Source organism: Haematobia irritans, chromosome 2 (genome assembly GCF_050003625.1).
Source record: "Haematobia irritans isolate KBUSLIRL chromosome 2, ASM5000362v1, whole genome shotgun sequence".
Lineage (NCBI taxonomy): Eukaryota > Metazoa > Arthropoda > Insecta > Diptera > Muscidae > Haematobia > Haematobia irritans.
Window position 1 is genome coordinate 220931695 of NC_134398.1, and position 13326 is coordinate 220945020.

Here is a 13326-nt window from a genome sequence, read left to right on the forward strand (position 1 = left end):
TTTTGACAATATTTTTTATAGAAATAAAATTTTGACAAAATTTTCTATAGAAATAAAATTTTGACAAAATTTTCTATAGAAATAAAATTTTGACAAAATTTTCTATAGAAATAAAATTTTGACAAAATTTTCTATAGAAATAAAATTTTGTTGTTGTTTTTTATTGCAGCTTAAAACCATACATTGACTAAACTACAAGTGTAGCTTAACCAACAGAGGAAAAGAATGTTTGTCAAATTTATTTGGGCAAAGCCCTATAGACTGCAAGATGGTTGGATGGACGCACGTTTCGGAATTACCACATTCCTCATCAGCATCCTCTACTTGCAGCAAAACTATCAACCAATTATCAGAATAAATTCAGGCAGTTTATTAAACCCAACAAAAACCACACTTGAACCCTCCGAAAAAAGGTTTTACATTGATAGCCGGCTTATGCCGAAATAAATTCGAAACAAACATATCTCTTTTCCTATGCCACTGTCAAATCATCGATTTGAATTCACATGGCTGGGTTTATTTTGAGCGTGCCTCCTCTTCTTTTTCCATTTGTTTATTAACTGCCAGTATAAATTAAGGCAGTTAATAAACTGCCTGAATTTATTCTGATAATTGGTTGATAGTTTTGCTGCAAGTAGAGGATGCTGATGAGGAATGTGGTAATTCCGAAACGTGCGTCCATCCAACCATCTTGCAGTCTATAGGGCTTTGCCCAAATAAATTTGACAAACATTCTTTTCCTCTGTTGGTTAAGCTACACTTGTAGTTTAGTCAATGTATGGTTTGAAGCGGCAATAAAAAACAACAACAATGCTTAAAGAACAAAACCAACAATAACAAAACGAAATAAAATTTTGACAAAATTTTTTATAGAAATAAAATTTTGCCAAAATTTTCTATAGAAATATAATTTTGACATAATTTTCTATATAAATAAAAATTTGACAAAATTTTCTATAGAAATAAAATTTTGACAAAATCTTCTATAGAAATAAAATTTTGACACATTTCTATAGAAATAAAATGCTGACAAATTTAGAAAAAAAATTTTGACAAAATTTCCTATAGAAATGAAATTTTTGACAAAATTTTCTATAGAAATAAAATTTTGACAAAATTTTTTTTAGAAATAAAATTTTAACAAAATTTTCTATAGAAATAAATTTTTGACAAATTTTTCTGTAAACATAAAATTTTGACAAAATTGCTATAGAAATAAAATGTTGACAAACCTTTTTGTAGAAATAAAATTTTTACAAAATTTTCTATAGAAATAAACTTTTGGCAACATTTTTTATAAAAAAATTTGTCAAATTTTCTATAGAAATAAAATTTTAACAAAATTTTCTATAGAAATAAAAACTTTGACAAAATTTTCTATAGAAATAAAATTTGGACAAACGTTTCTATAGAAATAAAAGTTTGACAAAATCCTTGAATTAAAGAAATAAAATTTTGACAAAATCCTTGAATTAAAGAAATAAAATTTTGACAAAATTTTCTATAGAAATAAAATTTTGTATGCTCGTTGTTAAAAACAGGAAAATCAATAAACTACATCCTCTCATATCAAAAATGAATAAAGAAAATCTACAGAAATAAAATTTTGACACATCAATAGAAATAAAATGTTGACAAAATGTTCTATAGAAATAAAATTTTGACAAATTTTCTACAGAAATAAATTTTTGAAAAACTTTTCTATAGAAAAAAAAATTGAGAAAATTTCCTATATAAGTTTTGAACAAATTTCTTATTAAAAAAATGTTGACAAAATTTTCAAGAGAAATAAAATTGTGGCAAAATTTTCAATAGAAATAAAATTGGGACAAAATTTTCTATAGAAATAAAATTTTGACAAAATTTTCTACAGAAGTAAAATTTTGACAAAATGTTCTATAGAAATAAAATGTTGACAAATTTTCAATAGAAATAAACTTTTGACAACATTTTCTATATAAAATTAAATTTTGTCTAATTGTTTGTAGAAATAAAATTTTAGCAAAATTTTCTATGGGAATAAACTTTTTGATAAAATTTTCTATAGAAATAAAAATTTGACAAAAGTTTCTTTAGAAATAAAATGTTGAAAAATAATTCTTTAGAAATAACAAAGAAATAAAGAAAATTTGTAGATATAAAATTTTGGTAAATTTGCTAAATTTTGACAAAATTTTCTATAGAAATAAAATTTTGACAAATTTGCTATAGAAATACAATTTTAGCAAAATTTTCTATAGAAAAAAATGTTGACAAAGTTTTCTATAGAAATAAAATTTTGACAAAATTTTCTATAGAAATAAAATTTTGGCAAAATTTTCTATAGAAATAAAATTTTGACAAAATTTTCTACAGAAGAAAAATTTTGACAAAATGTTGTATAGAAATAAAATTTTGACAAAATTTTCTATAGAAATAAACTTTTGACAAAATTTTCTATAGAAATAAACTTTTGACAACATTTTCTATATAAAATAAAATTTTGTCCAATTTTCTGTAGAAATAAAATTTTAGCAAAATTTTCTATAGAAATAAAAATTTTGACAAAATTTTCTTTAGAAATAAAAATTTGACAAAATTTTCTTTAGAAATAAAATGTTGAAAAATAATTCTTTAGAAATAAAATAGAAATAAATTTTTGACAAAATTTTCTGTAGGCATAAAAATTTGGTAAAATTTTCTATAGAAATAAAATTTTGACAAATTTGCTATAGAAATACAATTTTAGAAAAATTTTCTATAGAAAAAAAATTTTGACAAAGTTGTATATAGAAACAAAATTTTGACAAAATTTTCTATTGAAATAAAATTTTAACAAAATCGTCTATATAAATAAAATTTTTACATAATTTTCTATAGAAATAAAATTTTGGCAAAATTTTCTATAGAAATAAAATTTTGGCAAAATTTTCTATAGAAATAAACTTTTGACAAGATTTTTTATAAAAAAAAAATTGTCAAATCTTCTATAGAAATATAATTTTAGCAAAATTTTCTTTAGAAATAAAATTTTGATAAAATTTTCTATAGAAATAAAATTTTGGCAAAATTTTCTATAGAAATAAAATTTTGACAAAATTTTCTATAGAAATAAAATTTTGGCAAAATTTTCTACAGAAATAAAATTTTGACAAAAGTTTTGTTAGAAACTAAATCAACATTATAATTTTTACAACATTTTCTATAGTTTACCGTTGTAATTCCGAAAATGTACCGAATGTTAAGGCCCTCTGGTCCTTACCCTGACTGCGACCCTGATCACAATTACACACTATGTGCATGATGTTGCATCACGGGATAATGATTTCGTGTGTGTGTATGCAACTTACGACAGCATATTCCAAGGCATTAGTTAACATTTTCTTCAGCATTCGATGTTGGCATATGTCGTTGTTACCTGGGATTTGGTATCGAATATCGCATGTAGTCATTTTGGGGGATTTTGTGCCTTTTTGGACACATTCTAGAGCAGATTATGTTCCGTTTCTATGTCAAACCGGCTGGAAACTATTAACACCAAATATCTCGTAATAATGAAAACAACAAAAGATGTATTGGAATAGAATGAATGAATGGATGGACGACTTGTTGGCAGACTATATGATAAAAGAAAATACCCACATTTGGTGGGCTTGTAATATGAAGCTTTGCTGGCAGTTCAAATGCTTGGCTGTTTCACTGAATCTGTGTGTAAATGAAGTTATTTTCCATTTTTTCTTTTATCTCAAGGTGGCACACATTCATCAAATTCTTTTGTCATTCCATGGTGCACGCGATTTGGAATCTATAATACAGCTGGGCAGAATGATAAGTTAGGAGAAATGGAGTTTTCTTGAGGAAACAGATTCTTCTTGACAAAGAGCTAGGGCAAAAAATCATACAAGACAGTCACAATGGACTTAATAGTCTAAGTGAGCCTGACAATAGGTTAGGTTAGGTTAGGTTATGTGGCAGCCCGATGTATCAGGCTCACTTAGACTATTCAGTCCATTGTGATACCACAGTGGTGAACTTCTCTCTTATCACTGAGTGCTGCCCGATTCCATGTTAAGCTCAATGACAAGGGACCTCCTTTTTATAGCCGAGTCCGAACGGCGTTCCACATTCCAGTGAAACCACTTAGAGAAGCTTTGAAACCCTCAGAAATGTCACCTGCATTACTGAGGTGGGATAATCCACCGCTGAAAAACTTTTTGGTGTTCGGTCGTAGCAGGAATCGAACCCACGACCTTGTGTATGCAAGGCGGGCATGCTAACCATTGCACCACGGTGGCTCCCGAGCCTGACAATAAATCGGGCTGCCAATTTAACCTATGTTGGGTATCCCAATTCTAAAATTTTATAACATTCAATTTATTTAAAATTTCATCTTTAGCTTCAAGTTAATTTTTTTAAGTGAATATGACAATTAAATATTGTTTTTTTTTTTTTTTAATTTAGGAAATTTCCTACATCTCCGTATTAACCTCGTATTTTAAAAAGAATTTAAAATTCTTTATTATGCCTGCGTGACTTTTAAGTTTTCTGGGTTGATGTATGAACATTTGCCGGTCCGCTTGTCATTTATCTCACCCCCTTCCTTACTGAACAAAATGTTCTCCCACCTGATCATGACACAAATTCATTTTTGCCTCCAAAGATTTGGGTGTTGTAAGAACCATCATGGGTCTTAGAACTTCAACGTCATTGTCAACACCATTATCGTAGTGTAAACGATGATAACGGGGTGATCATAATGATCACCAACCATCCAACACCGTCACCATGGATGGTGATGTACAAAATTTGTCTTCACTTCTGTGACAATGGATTTTATTTATCTGGGCTGCCATTGAGGGAGCAAATGAATGATCACAATTATAAAGGAAATAGGAAATGACAAATTTTTGTAGGTTTTTTTTGGGTTTTTGGTTTATTTGGAGTTCTTTTTGGGGTTCTTGGTGATCGTTCATCCATAAAATTTGTTCATTTGTTTATTTTCTTTTGACATATTTGTTTGGGTTATTGTGGGCTTCGTTTTTCTTTTATTTATAGTTGAGAAAAAGAATGGAGCATGGGGAACTGAATGTGCATTGCTTAAATTCTATACAATTTGGTTCTCATTGTACTAAAGAGATTCCTTCATGGTAAATGACTTCATTTCAGTTCAGTTTTTTTTTTCAGAGTAAAAATCAAAAAGGTGATAAACTGCATTTATGTGTATCCCAATAAGAATGTTTTTAAATTATTATCTCAAGCAATATAATAAAAAAATATATAAATTAGGTTATACTAATAAAGAATTAACTTGGATTGAAGTATTTTGACCACCCCCTTAAGGATTTTGATATTGATTCCGAGCAAAGACATTTTTAGGAAACTATAAAGTTTTAAATCTATGCTCTGTTAAATTAAACAAAAACATGTCTGTTTAAAAATGTAATATTTTCTTAATTTCAAAAAAAAAATAAACCTAAGATAAAAAATGCTCAAAATAAGTGTTAGCCTATATTAGAAGCTTTTTTTATTTTTAATTCAAATAGTTAATATCTCAGTTATTATTTTTATACCCTTCACCACTACTGCGGTACAGGGTATAATAAGTTTGTGCATTTGTATGTAACGCCAAGAAATAGTGGTCATAGACCCATCTTTTAGTATACCGATCGGCTTAGAATTAAATTCTGAGTCGATTTTGCGATGTCCGTCTGTCTGTCTGTCTGTCCGTCCGTCTGTCTGTATATGTAATTTTGTGCACAAAGTACAGCTCGCAATTTAAGTCCGATCGTCCTCAAATTTGGCATAGGGCCGTTTGATGGGACAGAGACAATCGCTATTGGTTTTGGAAAAAATCGGTTCAGATTTAGATATAGCTGCCATATATATTTATCCCCGATGTGGTCATAGTTAGCGTGTGTATCAACCGATTTTCTTGAAATACCGTACATCGAAATATTTTATGAATCTGGAAAATCTTGCGAAATATCAGCCAAACCGGTTCAGATTTAGATATAGCTCCCATATATATCTTTCGTCCGATTTAGACTCATATGACCACAGAGGCCAAAGTTTACTACCGATCTTCGTGAAATTTTGCACAGAGGGTAGTATCGATATTCTACCAATGCTTGGTAAATTTGATTGAAATCGGTTCAAATTAAGATATAGCTCCCATATATATCTTTCGTCCGATTTGAACTTATATGCACCCAGAGAAGGAATATGATCACCTCAAACATGTTTTAAGAGCAAAATGTTATTTTTGGATGGTGACCATGTAACATGGTTTTCGCAACCATGTTATTTCCTCGGAAATCATGTATCTGATTTCGGCAAGCAGGTTATATTTGACGAAAAAATAACATTTTAGTGACAAACATGTTACATGGTCACCATACAAAAATAACATTTTGCTCTTGAAACATGTTTGAGGTGATCATATTCCTTCTCTGCGTGTGGCCACAAAAGCCCGAGTTTTGCCGTGATTTGCTTCAAATTTTGCACAAGGGGTACGTTTAATAGTATCGTAAAGTGTGTCAAATTTTGTTAAAATCGGTTCAGATTTAGATATAGCTCACATATATATCTTTCGCCCGATTTGGATTTACATGGTCTCAAAAGCCAGAGTTTTGCCCTGACTTACTTCAAATTTTACACAAGCGGTACTTTTAACGATACTATTGTATCTGCCAAATATTGTCAAAATCGATTCAGATTTAGATATAGCTCACATATATATTTTGTCCGATTTGAACTTATATGGCCTCAAAATCCAGGGTTTTGCCGTGATTTGCTTCAAATTTCGCACAAGGAGTACGTTTAGTAGTATAGGTAATTGTGGCAAATTTGGTTGAAATCGGTTCAGATTTAAATATGGCTCCCATATAAAGGGTGATTCTTTTGAGGTTAGGATTTTCATGCATTAGTATTTGACAGATCACGTGGGATTTCAGACATGGTGTCAAAGAGAAAGATGCTCAGTATGCTTTGACATTTCATCATGAATAGACTTACGATCTGCCACAACGTCGAATTTTCAGTGAATGGGCCCTAGAAAAGTTGGCAGAAAATCCGCTTTTTTATCGACAAATTTTGTTCAGCGATGAGGCTCATTTCTGGTTGAATGGCTACGTAAATAAGCAAAATTGCCGCATTTGGAGTGAAGAGCAACCAGAAGCCGTTCAAGAACTGCCCATGCATCCCGAAAAATGCACTGTTTGGTGTGGTTTGTACGCTGGTGGAATCATTGGACCGTATTTTTTCAAAGATGCTGTTGGACGCAACGTTACGGTGAATGGCGATCGCTATCGTTCGATGCTAACAAACTTTTTGTTGCCAAAAATGGAAGAACTGAACTTGGTTGACATGTGGTTTCAACAAGATGGCGCTACATGCAACACAGCTCGCGATTCTATGGCCATTTTGAGGGAAAACTTCGGAAAACAATTCATCTCAAGAAATGGACCGGTAAGTTGGCCACCAAGATCATGCGATTTGACGCCTTTAGACTATTTTTTGTGGGGCTACGTCAAGTCTAAAGTCTACAGAAATAAGCCAGCAACTATTCCAGCTTTGGAAGACAACATTTCCAAAGAAATTCGGGCTATTTCGGCCGAAATGCTCGAAAAAGTTGCCCAAAATTGGACTTTCCGAATGGACCACCTAAGACGCAGCCGCGGTCAACATTTAAATGAAATTATCTTCAAAAAGTAAATGTCATGGACCAATCTAACGTTTCAAATAAAGAACCGATGAGATTTTGCAAATTTTATGCGTTTTTTTTTAAAAAAAAGTTATCAAGCTCTTAACAAATCACCCTTTATATCTCCCGTCCGATTTGCACTCATATGACCAGGGGGGCCAAAGTTATACTCCCATTTACGTGAAATTTCGCATAGATAGCAGAATTATTATACTAACTATGCATGTCAAATTTAGTCAAAATTGGTTCAGATTGTATATAGCTCCCATATATACGTACACCAGAGTTGGTGTACAGAGAATACAAATATGGCCAAAATTCTCACACTTTACACAAAATTCTGTGATGATTTCCCCATATCTTAGCCATATCCTACACACTGCAATGCCAAAATTTCCACAGCATGGATGAGTTTTAAATAAGGATCCAAGTCGCCCGACTAGACCAAATAATATATCACAACCCACACTTGACCACATATCTTGGCGAGATCTAACCAATATCCTTGTAAAATCGCCACTGCTGAGTAGCAAAAATTGTAAATATTACTCTAATTGTCCTATTTCCGAATACATATGTATCGCCTGAAAAATCAATCTCTTTTGTACAATTGCATTAAAATTTCTCTCGCTTCATATTTCCCATATTTTGCACTAACATTGTGTTTCAGCCTAGGGCGTTAGCCTGCAGAAATTTTCGTCAAAATTATTTCTATAAAAAATGTTCTCAAAAATGTTATAAAAAATCTATAAAAAATTCTCAAAGTTTTTTTAAATTATTCTTCTATATTTTATTTTTGTTTTTAATGTAATCATTTTTTTTATTTCAGAAGAAAATTTTCCCACATTTTTCATTTTTAAAAATTTTTTCTCAACATTTTATTTCTGTTTTATTTTAAATTATATAAGGACTATTATTATTATTTTTAAATTATATAAGGCCGACAATATTATACCATGCACCACTTTGTAGATCTAAATTTTCGATACCATATCACATCCGTCAAATGTGTTGGGTGCTATATATATAAACGTTTGTCCCAAATACATACATTTAAATATCACTCGATTTGGACTGAATTTGATAGACTTTTACAAAATCTATAGACTCAAAATTTATGTTGGCTAATGCACTAGGGTGGAACACAATTTTAGTAAAAAAAAATATGGGAAACATTTAAATCTGAAGCAATTTTAAGGAAACTTCGCAAAAGTCTATTTATGATTTATCGCTCGATATATATGTATTAGAAGTTTAGGAAAATTAGAGTCATTTTTACAACTTTTCGACTAAGCAGTGGCGATTTTACAAGGAAAATGTTGTTATTTTGATCATTTTTGTCGAAATCAGAAAAACATATATATGGGAGCTATATCTAAATCTGAACCGATTTCAACCAAATTTGGCACGCATAGCTACAATGCTAATTCTACTCCCTGTGCAAAATTTCAACTAAATCGGAGCAAAAAATTAGCCTCTGTGGTCATATGAGTGTAAATCGGGCGAAAGCTATATATGGGAGCTATATCTAAATCTGAACCGATTTCAACCAAATTTGGCACGCATAGCAAAATTTCAACCAAATTGGGGTAAAACTCTGGCTTCTGGGACCGTATTAGTCCATATCGGGCGAAAGATATATATGGGAGCTATATCTAAATCTTAACCGATTTCAATAAAATTTAGCACACTTGACTATAGGACTAATTGTTCTCCTAGTGCAAAATTTCAACCAAATTGGTCTAAAACTCTGGCTTCTAGGGCCATATAAGTCCATATCGGGCGAAAGATATATATGGAAGCTATATCTAAATCTGAACCGATTTCTTCCAAAATCAATATGATTCTATTCTGACCCAAAACAGAAACTTATGCCAAATTTGAAGTCGATTTGACTAAAATTGCGACATGGATTTTCATCACAAAATGTGTTCACAGACAAACGGACAGACGGACATGGCTAGATCGACTCAGGGACCCACCCTGAGCATTATTGCCAAAGATAGTATTTGTCTATCTCGTCTCCTTCTGGGTGTTGCAAACATATGCACTAACTTATAGTACCCTGTTCCACAGTGTGGCGCAGGGTATAAAAATAGTCAAAATTTTATATTTTTAGAAATTTTTGACAATTTTTTTTTATAGAAAAATTTCTCAAAAATTCTATAGAAAATGTAATCAAAATTTATAAAAAAATCCACGAAATTTTATTTCTACATAAAAATTTCTCCTAAATTTTATTTCTATTAAAAATATTATAATTTTTTATTTCAGTAGAAAATTTTTCTCATATTTTTCTTTTTTACAAAAATTTTCTCAAAATTTTATTTCTGTAGAATTTTTGTTTTAAATTTTGCTCGCCAATATAATATATATAATAATAATATAAGCTTTTACTAGCTTTCATGTAATCGAAAACATCATCCTTCATGTAATTAAAAAAATCATTATATTCTCCTAAATTTTATTTCTATGAAAAATTTCCCCCATTTTAATTTTTTACAAAAATTTTCTCAAAATTTAACTTTTGTAGATTTTTTTCCACATTTTTCCTTTTTTACAAAAATTGTGTCAAAATTTTATTTCTGTAGATATATTTCTTTTAAATTTTGGTCTCCAACTTTGAACTATGTTACCTCAAAGATTATTTGTTAATGTAAGCTTTTACTGGTTTTCATATAATCGAAAACATCATTTACTTTATCACTTACTGCTTAAGGAGATAGCACCAAATGTAACAATAAATTCTAATAAAAAATCAATCAATTCATGTTTCATTATATTCACTAAATTTCGATAAAGAACCATGCATAGTCAGTGTTACAAATGCATTACGATCATGTGATTTTTTGTATTTGGTTATGGTCAATTTTTTTGTGGTCTCATCAATATGGTATGGAAAATGCGTTATAGTTGTATTTGTCTTAAACATTCAATCAAAATTTGTTTTTTTTTTGTATGAAACGACAAAAATGCATTTAGAAGTATTTAATGAGATGATCTTCCAAAATCTCAATCGAGCGTGAAAATTAACACAGTACGCACTGCATGCTGGCACGCACGGCGTGTTCTTAATAAAAATCCAATATTCATAGGCATGACGTTGGATAATGGGTAAATGATGGTGATGGAGAGAAATCAATTGACCGAGAGACAACTTCTATAATCTACTACCATATCCATTAAGAGTCAAATATAAAATGTTTACATTCAGAGTTATTTGTATAAGATTGAAATATGAATTTATTTCACTCAAATGTTGATAACAAGTTTTTTGTGTTTTGTTCGAAAATTGTTTCGATAGAAAATTTTGTCAAATTTTATTTCTATGGAAGATTTTGTCAAAATATTATTTTTACAAAATTTTTTTTCCAAATTTTGTTCCTATAGAAAATTTTGTCAAATTTTAATTTCTAAAAATTTTTTTAACTTTTATTTCTACAGATAATTTTGTCAAAATTCTATCACCATAAAAAATAATTTATTTTTATACAAAATTTTGTCTATCTTTATCGAAAAATTTTTCAAAATTTTATTTATATACAAAATTTTGTCAAGATTTTATTTATATAGAAAATTTTGTCAAAATTTAATTTTTATAAAAAAAATTGTCATAATTTTAGTTTTATACAAAATTTGTCAAAATTTTAGTTTTATATACAATTTTGCCAATTTTTTTTTTGTTTTTTTGTAGAAAACTTTGTCAATATTTTATTTTTATAGAAAATTTTGTCAAAATTTTATTTTTACAGAAAATTTTCTCAAAACTTCTATGGAAAATGTTGTCAAAATTTTTACTTCTATAGAACATTATGTCAAAATTTTAATTCTATAAACATTTTGCAAAAAGTTTATTTCTAAAAAAATCCGTCAAAATTTTGATTTCTATAAAAAAATTTTATTCTATACAGAGAAAAAAATTTCACAAACATTTTTCCAATTTACATTTTAATTGAGTTTTACAAAATATTCAATTAAAAATTTAATTAAATTAATACATTTTTTAATTGCAACAAAAAACAACCACACAAAAATTAATAGTATAAATTAATTTTTTAATTAGATCAATTAGTTTTTTAATTGACCTTCAATTAGTTTTTTAATTGATACTATTATTTCTCTGATTGAAGACATTTCAATTACAAAATTAATTGGATCAATTAATTTCGTGATTGAATCAGAAAAAAATTTTTTTGTGTGTATAAGTTTTGCAAATATTTCATTTCTATAAATATGTTTGTCAAAAGTGCATTTCTATACAAAATTTTTTATTAATTTTTATCTACATGTCGTCAAAATTTCTCTATAGGGGATTTTGTCAAAATTTTATTTTTTATAGCCAATTTCGATAAAAAATTAATTTTTATACAATATTTTTGTCAAAATTTTCTTTCTATAAAAATTTTGTGGAAAATTCATTTCTAGACAAAATTTTTGTCAAAATTTATTTCTATAGAAAATTTTGATAAAACTTTATTTCTATATAAATTTTTGTTAAAATTTTATTTCTATAGAAAAAGTTGTCAAAATTTTGTTGAAATGTTATTCCTATTTATAGAAATTTTTCCCAACATTTGATTTCTATAGAAAATTTTGTAAACAGTTGATTTATATTTCTCTCAATTTCTCACAATTTATAGAGAACATTTTCTTAGTATTTAATTTATTGAGAAAATGTTCTCAAAACTTTATTTTTTGTTAAAATTTTAATTCTATAAAAAATTTGGTCAAAATTTATTTCTATGGAAAATTTTGTTACAATTTTATTTTTATACGAAATTTTGTTAAAATTTTATTTTTGTGAAAAGTTTATTTCTATAGAAAATGTTGTGAAAATTATGATTTCTATAGAAAATTTCGTCAACATTTTTATAACCTGCGCCACACTGTGGAAAAGGGTATTATTATACCCTGCGCCGCACTATGGAACAGGGTATTATAAGTTGGTGCATATGTTTGCAACACCAAGAAGGAGACGAGATAGACACATGGTGTCTTTGGCAAAAAAGCTCAGGGTGGGCTCCTGAGTCGATATAGCCATGTCCGTCTGTCCGTGAACACATTTTTGTAATCAAAGTCTAGGTCGCAGTTTTAGTCCAATCGACTTCAAATTTGGCACAAGTATGTGTTTTGGCTCAGAATAGAACTTTATGGACTAATACGGTCCCAGAAGCCAGAGTTTTATCCCAACTTGGTTGAAATTTTGCACTAAGAGTAAAATTAGTAGTGTAGTCAAGTGTGCCAAATTCGCCCGATTTACACTCATATGACCACAGTGGCCAATCTTTTACTCCGATTTAATTGAAATTTTGCACAGGGAGTAGAATTAGTATTGTAGCTATCCGTGCCAAAGTTGGATGAAATCGGTTCAGATTTAGATATAGCTCCCATATATATGTTTTTTTTTTTGATTTCGTCAAAAATGGTCAAAATACCAACATTTTCCTTGTCAAATCGCCACTACTTAGTCGAAAAGTTTGAAAAATGACTTCAATTTTCCTAAACTTCTAATACATATATATAGAGCGATAAGTCATAAATAAACTTTTGCGAAGTTTCCTTAAAATTGCTTCAGATTTAAATGTTTCCCATATTTTTTTACTAACATTGTGTTCCACCCTAGTGCATTAGCCGACTTAAATTTT